The following is a 9,655-nucleotide window of genomic DNA, read 5'->3' on the forward strand; positions in this document are numbered from 1 at the left end:
GGGATAGGAGGATAAATCAGAGGGATAAACAAGGCAATATCATGAAGAAAAGGAAAGTCACCCTACACATACTTAAATAGTTAACATTCTGAATTCTTGCTATCAATTAAAAAATATTCAGACCTAAGGGATTTCTACTATACGTTTAGGTGAAACACAATACTGTCCTAATTGACACTTAATTTATTAGCTGTTAATAAATACCTCGTCTCCTATGCTAGTTTTTATTTTATTTTTATATTAATTAAGTATATGCTAACCATCTACTCTATAACTAGCTTTTAATGCATTTTTTTTTCATGTCTATTAATCTCCGTAACCTTATAAACCACCAATGGAGTAAGAATGACAGATGCTATTGGCAATGTTTTACCCATGAGGCAAGTGGGTGCCGATGTTTTGCCCAAGTTCATGGAACTAGCTCAAGAAAAACACAAGGACTGCTGGTCCATATGTTAGTGCTATTCCCTATCCACCAAATGTGACCATTTCCCAACTACAGGAAACTTTAATTCATTTGTTTATTCTTTCATTCATCTTTAGTGTCTATTATTTTGGGGAACGTTTATCTCCTATTTCTGCTACAGATGATATCCTTTCCATCTGGATTTTCTGTACTGCTGAGAGAGAGGTTTGGAGAATATTTTTGTTCCCCATATAGCTGTGTAGGCAAACTAACCCCAGATGCCAGCAGGAAGTAAATTGACCTTCTCAGTGATGATTATTCACTTTAAACCAATTAACTAACAAGAAATTCCATAATTTGTAACCCCTGGACTTTCTATGTATTCACATAGTACAAGTTTTAAGACAAGTTTCCATGACCAAAGACCTCCAAAAGGAAAGAACCACTAGAGAATATTCAGAACATATTTTTTATATCAAATAAACATTGGGAAAAATAAAGATGTCATTTTAGCTAGTTTTCCTTCAAATAGTCAATTATATAGTATACCACTCATTTTTCTAAACTCAGGTACTTAAAAAAATTGTAATCTGTTATACCACAGGCATATTTTCTTGTTTATGATTATTATACTTGTCTCTCTCCAACCTTCTCTCATCTCTCTCTTACTGTCTGTACTCTCTCTATCTCTTTCTGTCTTTCCTTTCTGTGACTTTTTCTTATATTTTCTCAAATGATCAAAAAATACCTACGGAATAAGAAAAACATTAATGTATTATTAACCATTCATAATCATTAATCAAACATATGCTTGATCAAAATGCATTTGATCATTTACTCAACAAATATTTATGGATAACAATGATTAAAAAAGATAGCTCACGTTCTTAACTGAACCTTCAGTGAGTTACTTTAATCCTCTTAAGACTCAGATAATAAACTCTCTTATCTCAGAGGACAATTATGAGTATTTCTGAGTAAGATTTAACGTTGAGAGGTTTAATGTAAGGTAGCACATTGTAGCGACATATTGTAGCAGCATATTTTAGCTTACTGTAAGCTCTTAATAAACTCTAGTTACTTCTGAGTATTCACGATGTACCAGCAATGAGAATATAAGAATGAATTAACAACAACAAAACCTTGGTAGAGATATCTGGTGTTAAAAAGAAGTTTGACTTGGGGTGCCTGGGTGGCTCAGTGGGTTAAGAGTTTGACTCCGGCTCAGGTCATCATCTCCTGGTTCGTGGGGTTGAGCCCCTCGTCTGGCTCTGTGCTGACAGCCTGGAGCCTGCTTTGGATTTTGTGTCTCCCTCTCTCCCTGTCCTTCCTTTGCTCATACTCCCTCTCTCTCTCTCTCTCTCTCTCTCTATCTCCCAAAAAGAAATCAACATTTAAAAAAGAAATTTGGCTTGAATGATGCAGACAATTTTCTCATTTCTGTCATTTATTTATTATTTTTTCTCTTTGAACTTTTATTTAGATTCTAGTTAGTTAACATATAATGGGGCACCTGGGTGGCTCAGTTAGTTAAGCATCTGACATCAGCTCAGGTCATGATCTCACAGCTCGTGAGTTCGAGCCCTGCGTCGGGCCCTGTGCTGACAGCTCAGAGCCTGGAGCCTGCTTCCAATTCTGTGTCTGCCTCTTTCTCTGCCCCCTGCCCTGCTCACACTCTGTCTCTGTCTCTCAAAAAGTGAATAAACGTTAACAACAACAACGAAAATTTAGTTAACATATATTGCAATATTGATTTCAGGAGTAGAATTCAGTGATTCTTCACTTACATATGCACCGGGTAATTTTAAATTGTAAATGTAAGCCAAAATACCTTAAAAATGGACAAATATATATAATAAAGGGCTTTATCTAATAATGTTTTTCAGATTATTTACTGAAATAAAAAATTAATTATCTAGGTGTTTGGAATATTGCAAATACTAGTTGTTATTTTTGTAACCATTATAAATATTTTTCAAGCAAAAAGAAATATTTCACAAAATGAATTGACATTAAAGTCATAAGCACATTTCCATGATAATCATAGGCTTCAATTTACTGGTCTGATGGCCTGGACTCTTTGCTAATAAGGATATCTCAGGTATAGGTAGTTTGGTTCACCATAGCCCAGTTTGCTATTCCATAATGATTAACAATAGCCCAGATCATGGCCAAGATGCAAATGAAAATGAGACCAGAGGCTTCTCTCCCGAGTAAGTTGGATAAGCAATGAGTATTCTACTGTTAAACCCAAGTGAAAGTCATTTTTTTTTAACGTGTATTTTTGAAGGAGAGAGAGACAGAGCCTGAACAGGGGAGGGGCAGGGAGAGAGGGAGACACAGAATCCGAAGCAGGCTCCAAGCTCTGAGCCGTCAGCACAGAGCCCGACGCGCGGTTCAAAGTCAAGGACTGTGAGATCATGACCTGGGCTGAAGTTGAACGCTTAACCGACTGAGCCACTCAGGTGCCCCGAAAGTCACTTCAATTCAATGCAACACACATCACTTAAGAGCTTACAGTAAGCCAAGCATTGCGATAAAAACAAAAGATTCAAACACAAATAAGCTCTGGTCTTTTCACTTGAGGGTTTATGCTCATTTGGGAGACATACAGATGAACAGATAATCATACTGTGTTGTAGATGGTTTGATGAAGACCCACACAGTCTGCTGTGTAGAAAAATGTAGAAGATGGGTACACAGCCTAGCTAGAAGTGTGTGGTAGAGAGATGCATGTGTGTGGAGGCAGCAGGTAGGGTACCAGGCAAAATATTCTAGGGAACTTAAAACTATTATTGAGTAACATCTTAGGCATGTACTTTTCTATTTACAGAAAATAAGATGACAGTGTTCATATACTAGTAATTGTCAAACATCCTTGTTCTCTTCCAGTACACTTTCCCAGTATTTGAATTTTCTATAGGAAATGCTTGTAAATTTACAGAATTTCATGAGTACCACAAGGGGTACCACCAAAAAATCAAGAGAAACTTCATAGTCTACATTGGTAGCTGCACAAATACATAATAGTGTAGTGCTCTTTGTTTATGGTGGAATGTCCGTGAAGTAAGCCCACACGTAGGGAAATATATTAGATTTTCCTGACCACATAGCACAAGAGCATGGAAAAGCTAACAACATATTTAAGCAAACATGTGTCAATGTATACCTAAAGTAGAAAATAAGTAAAACCAGAAGATATCAGCATAATATACCAGTGCCTATCCTTCTGAAAAAGCAACTTCATTAAAGATAGTAATTTTTTATTTGTTACAATTAACTCATTTCATTACCATTGTGTCTTTTTTTTTTTTTCCTCAAGGAGGTCACTGTCCATTGGGAGAAGCACTGAATGAACACACATATACACAAAAGCACGAAGGGGGTGGTAGGAGAAGAATCTAAGAACCTTTATTTCATACCCTTCATATATTGAGAAGGGAACATTAGAGGGCACCTTTCTTGTCTAAAGAATAATCTGTGTCTTTAATTTCTTCACCTTAGGTTGTTGGCTTCTGTTACCTGGCTTGCTGGCCCCTGGGTCTGACCTTGCTTGATTATGCCTGGCTTGCATCAAGGAGTCTGCTGATGTTCTATTATGTTCTATTAACATCTTCAGTACTAGGGAAAAAACAAATCTACATAAGGTGATATCAGGTAATCACAGTACTATAGGACGTGGACAAGTACTGCATGGTGTTCAATTCCCATCTTTCAACACTGCTTGTTGACTGTAGACAACAACCACAAATTACCACAGGCGGTCTTCAAAATATAGACTGCATAGAGGTGGGCGTATTGCTCGTACTACTTTTAAAGATACCTCTGTGTCTAAATATTAGGTTGTTCATTTAAAAATTCTATTTGCTTTATGCAAGTAGCTGCTACAAGTTCCAACAATAGATTTTGCCTCTTAAATACATAGGTGTCTGTATAGTGTTTAAATCAGTTGTAGGGATTTAAAAACTGGTAATCCTCCGAAAAGGACACTTGGCTCAAATTAACAGGAAGAGAATTTTTGCTGAAATAGATGAACACTTAGCCCTAAAATGGCCCCCAAATCTCATTGATATGATAAGCAAGTATAGAATACTAGTTTCATTGATTAAGGGTTGACCATAGCAAAGCAATTTCGTTCTGCGAATTGGTTTGGCACTCATTTATATGACTGATTTTTCTCACTTAAAAAAAAAAAAACAATAAATAAATGAGATATATTTTAACTGGCCAAAGCACCTAGAAATCCCAACACTTGGAATCTAGGTATTTCCAAGCATTGAACATTTCCATCATCTCTGCTTTTGTGTGGACAGTGGTTGTCAAAATTAATTGACTTCTCTTGAGTCACCAGGGACAAAGGAGTGCCCTCTTAGAAAATGGGAACAAAAGAAAATGGTAACCACTTGGGTGACCCGAGGTAGTGCATGTGATGAAATGGGTAAGGAGAGCAGTCAGCGAACAAGAGAAAAGGTGTTTGATTCCTGACCTGGATGACCCCGATGTCAGGAAACAATTAAAGGAGCTTCTTCTGCCAAAGTTTTCTTAATACCAATTATCCCAACATTTTTTATTTCTCACAACTTTCCTGCCCCCACCTTTTAATACAACAAGGCTAAGTGACTTTTTTCATAAAAACTGAAAAGATGAACAATTTTAACATGGAGACAATGTTTAAAAAACTAGCTTTAAAAACATATTTTTATGACTCCTTTTTACACTTGCACATGGTAAGTTTTGGGTTAAAAATAAAGGCTTATTGCAGGATTAATTAGGCCTGATATTTTTTTTTCTTTTTCGTTTACTTATTTTGACCACTTTCCTCACTAAAATGTAAGCTTGATAAAATTTCAGACAGAACAGCAACTTGTTCACAGGAAGAGTGCCAATAAATTTGTTAAATACATGTGAGTGAAAAAAATGAATGAATAAATTGTTTAATTAATCCTGAATTTTGAAACATATCCTCATTTTTCATAGTAACATATTTTGCATTTGTACCTACAGAATACAGAAGGCACTAATGCACTGATGTCAGATTTCCTTTCTAGAATACATTGTAAATGTTCTGCAACATTCTTAATGGTGTATTACAGTTAGGAAGATATTGAAAAGAGTTATGATCATAAACAAGCGTTTTGGTTGTTAAATAGAGATAGAGATGTGATTTGCATCTTTTATGCTTCTCAAATGCAAATGCTCTTGCATTTATGAGGCATCCAGAGAAATTAGTGCAAAATCTTTAAGAGCTTGATTATTTCTTAAAAGATTCAGGTAATTGAAGTATTAAACTAATCGTGCAAATAAAACTATTCAAAGTAGCAAGATTTGTTATTTATAGTACAGGTAAACAAAGGCTACTGGTTAGGTTCATCTTCTTTATTCCCTAAGTTCATCTCTTACCTCTTCCCGATTTTAGTGGGCAATTGCTTATAAGGCACAGCTTTTCTCTTTTCTTGGGTATAGCTTGAGGCATCATGTCCAAAAATCATTCAGAATATCAGCTTGGATTTCAGAAAACACATCCGTGTATTGTCTGAAGAGCACTTTATAAGGGAAGATGGAAAATATAATGGCCCAAATGCACAGAAACTATGATTCCATGTGTGGTTCTAGAACCAATTATAAATCAATGGCGGATAAAGTCCAAACATCATCATCACCCTTACTTCCCACTCTTCCACTTCTCCTTAATTGGGTACTAGGGTGAGAAGAATAAGCTGTTGACCCAATAGTTCACAATGTACTAATGAAGCAAACTCAGGAGGAAGCCTTGGGTGATCCCGTGGTGCTAAACGAGGGAACCATCTTGGAGACCATGAGAGCTAGGATAAAGGAGTAGCTTTTCCGGATGGTGGCTCAAGGAGAGGGAAAAAGTAGGACCTAAGACAGACAATTAGCAGTGGGCATGTGAGCTTTGCTAGGCCTGCCTATCAAAGAAAAATTCCCACTTCTACAACCATGAGAATACACACTTAAAAGGTGCTTCTACTGTTCATTGTCCCTAGATGTCACTTGCATGGAACTGACATGTGTGGAGGGTCCATACTCTGTACAACCCTATCTATTTACTCTCTGCTTGGAAATGGTCCTACCTGGGACATCTGATATGCAGGTTTCCAATTCCAAAAACTGACACTGAAACTTTTCTTGCAGATCCCTGCAAATTACCATGAAGGAAAGTAAGATTTCTTTGGACGTAACTTTTAAACCCTATTCAGATGTTGGGCTCGGTGGTTCTTAACCAGATTCCACTTCACAATTTCTGTGTGGGGTTTATAAACATAGCCATCCCTGAAATTTCTGGCTTCATGAATTTGGGAATGGATCTAATGGATGGTCACACATGGTTGAGAAATGCTGTTTTAGGATCACACAAAATACCACTAAACAAAAATCCATCTCACAGAAATTATGACTAATATTTTAAGAGGAGATCTAGTGAAATAAATAGGATGATGGTGAACAGAAAGAGTTTCATTTACATAACGAATTTATAATGATATTGTTATCCACAATAACAATATCCCTACCATATATTGAGTACCCACTAAGTGTTAAAAACCAAGGGTAGTCCTAAGCACCTAATCTCATTTAAATGGTTTGGTGAGGGGCGTCTGGGTGGCTCAGGTCATGATCTCACAGTGCGTGAGTTTGAGCCTTGCATCAGGCTCTGTGCTGACAGCTCAGACCCTGGAGCCTCCTTCAGATTCTGTGTCTCCCTCTCTCTCTGCCCCTCCCCCACTCATGTTCTGTCTCTCTCTTTCTCTCTCTCTCTCTTTCTATCAAAAATAAATAAACATTAAAAAAAATTAAATGCTTCGGTGATAGGAAGGAGTATTATCTCTATGTCATATAGGAAGAGGTTAAATGACTTGGCTAGGGGGAAAAAAAATCTAGCAACTAATGAAAATAGATTCAAGGGCAAGTTTGATCCTCTTTCCTTACTCTTTTCTCTTTCCTTACATACCCTCCCAGTGTCTTTCTGCAGAGAGGAACAAAGTCAATACAGGACAGTGTCATACCAAGGACATACACCCGACCCATGAACTTAAGCTCTAGTTAAGAGACAAGTGATACATTAATTATAGGTATACATACAGTGGCCATGTTTTCTCAACCAAAAATTGTGTCACGTTTACTAAAAATAAGACAGAATTATTTTATTTTATTTTATTTTGTTTTGTTTTATTATTTCATTTCATTTTACTTTATTTTATTTCAATTTATTTCATTTTATTTTCTTATAGAAGGTGAGTTTTTGTTATGAAAAAGCAGCATTACCTAAGGATGTCACATGCTGGTTTCTTTTTAATAAAATGATAAAACAAATTTCTTAAATAATTTACCAAAGGCAGAAATCGCTACCGAACAGTGCTTCCCCTCCTTGCACATCCACAGTGCCTGGCCCTGAATGTAATCAGGTACCTGTGAGCCTAGAGTCTTAGGGCCTGGAAATATCTCCCATCCCTTCTTTGCAGGGCTCTGGTGGCAGAAGCAGGGACAGGAGCTGGGCTCTCTAGAGCCTGGGCACTGGCAACACAGGGAATGATTCCTCGAAGACCCCACTCCTGGGTGCAGAGCTCAGAGCTCCCCAGTATCTTCTCATGCCTTTGTTTCATGTAGCAAAGGAGGCAGCCAGAAAGCTAAAGTGTTGGATGAATTTTGAAGCCCAAGAGGGGAGGAGAGTGGACCATTGCCCCCATTTCCCTCCCCAAATTACTCTCAGGGTGCATCAGGCGGTCACTGCAGGACCAGATATGCCTGCAGCAGGAGAAGAGGGCCCCTGAGCAGTCTCCACCTGGGCCCTTGTTAGCAGTGGTCAAGGGCACGGCCAACTCCCAGGGGCTTCCTCAGGAACTCGCTGGGATGCACTGATCCTGAGGTGATGACACGGTGGTCAAATGTGGCTTGCTTCCTGCAATATAGAGCTTCCTTCCTGGCCCTGACTGTGCTCAAAGCAAGGGACGTGGGGACACCACCACCCCAAAATGAGGAGGTGGGAGACGGCTCCCCGGTATGCTCAATTAATGACAGAATCAGCGAAGTCAGAAGCTCCAGCTCCAGGCAGGAAAGACTTGTACACTTCCTACGCTGCTGGGCCCATGGGCTCTGTGGGTTTTTCCAGAAAAGGACTCCATTCTCGCACGTTCATACATGAGGAGGAGGAGGGGGGAGAAGGACCCCCAAAAGATGCTTGGGAGGAGGGCATTACCTGAAGGCACAGTCCTCAGTCGCAAATGCCACTCTCTTTGGTCACAGTGGCCTTGGCTAGCTCTTGTGACAGTGTGCAGAGAGGCTGAATTCCAGCTCCCAGAGGCTCTAGGTCACTGTCAGATTCACTGAGGGAGAAGAGGGGCTCAGTGAGGAGGAGGGGCTCCGGAAAGCCTCCCTCCTGGACCATCGCAGTGGGTAGTCATGTGGGCCCATCTGGGCAGAGAGGAGACACTCCCTCTCCCCTCCCACAGGTCCAGGGTTGAGGGGCAGGGACAGACAGCTCCAGACAGCCAGGTGCAATTGCCACTCAGGCTGTGAGCTGGGGCGGGGGGTCGGGGGGCTCCTGCTCGTCCATGCGCCTCTTCTCCTCCTCCTGACTTTCGCCTGGGTTTCCACCAGCCTCTTGGTGCCACTTTGGCAGGACTCCTGGATTCTCAGGGACATGGCACCCAAGGTGTTTTTGGCTGAGTGAACCACATAGCCTGGAGACCCTACTGCCCTGGCTCTGGGGTTTCCAGGCCTTTCCAGGAGGTCCTGCCTGGTGGTTGAGGCTGACTGCTCTCAAGGGGCAGCCTTCTCTGGAACTGTCTGCCCTGGAGGTCTCCAGGTGGCTGGTGGAAGGCTGTGGAACTGCGTTTTCTTCCAGCTGTTCCTGGTCTTGGAGTGATCTCTGGAGCACGGAGGCCCCCACTCCCGTGCATCTTGAAGCCATCTGCTTGGTTTAGAGTCTGTTCAGCCCACCAGACCCCAAGAGCCTCTCAGCCACTCAGCACAGCTGCTCAGGGCCCACCCTATGCAGGACAGAATATTTTTAATCAGATGATTGCGAACGTTTAGGGCACGCGGTCAGCAGAAATAAGCATATGACAAATGGCACGTGGGAGGAAGAGACTCAAGATAGAAGGGGGACCAGTAGATAAAAAGAACATTCTAAGCCGATGGTCAGTCAGGTTTATGGGATAGATGGGAGGCAGGTTGACTTGAAATATCTTAACATCTTACAGTCTCCCAGTACTCTGTAGCCAGGCCTAAAGT

At 40.2% G+C, this 9,655-nt stretch overlaps 1 pseudogene; it reads right to left on the reverse strand.

Moving 5' to 3' along the window:
• Positions 1–6,149: 6,149 nt before the first annotated feature.
• LOC132666401 (protein PIMREG-like) lies at positions 6,150–9,332 on the reverse strand (annotated as a pseudogene).
• Between the last annotated feature and the right edge of the window lie 323 nt (positions 9,333–9,655).

The sequence above is a fragment of the Panthera onca genome, chromosome B2 (genome assembly GCF_046562875.1).
Source record: "Panthera onca isolate mPanOnc1 chromosome B2, mPanOnc1 haplotype 2, whole genome shotgun sequence".
NCBI classification, from domain to species: domain Eukaryota; kingdom Metazoa; phylum Chordata; class Mammalia; order Carnivora; family Felidae; genus Panthera; species Panthera onca.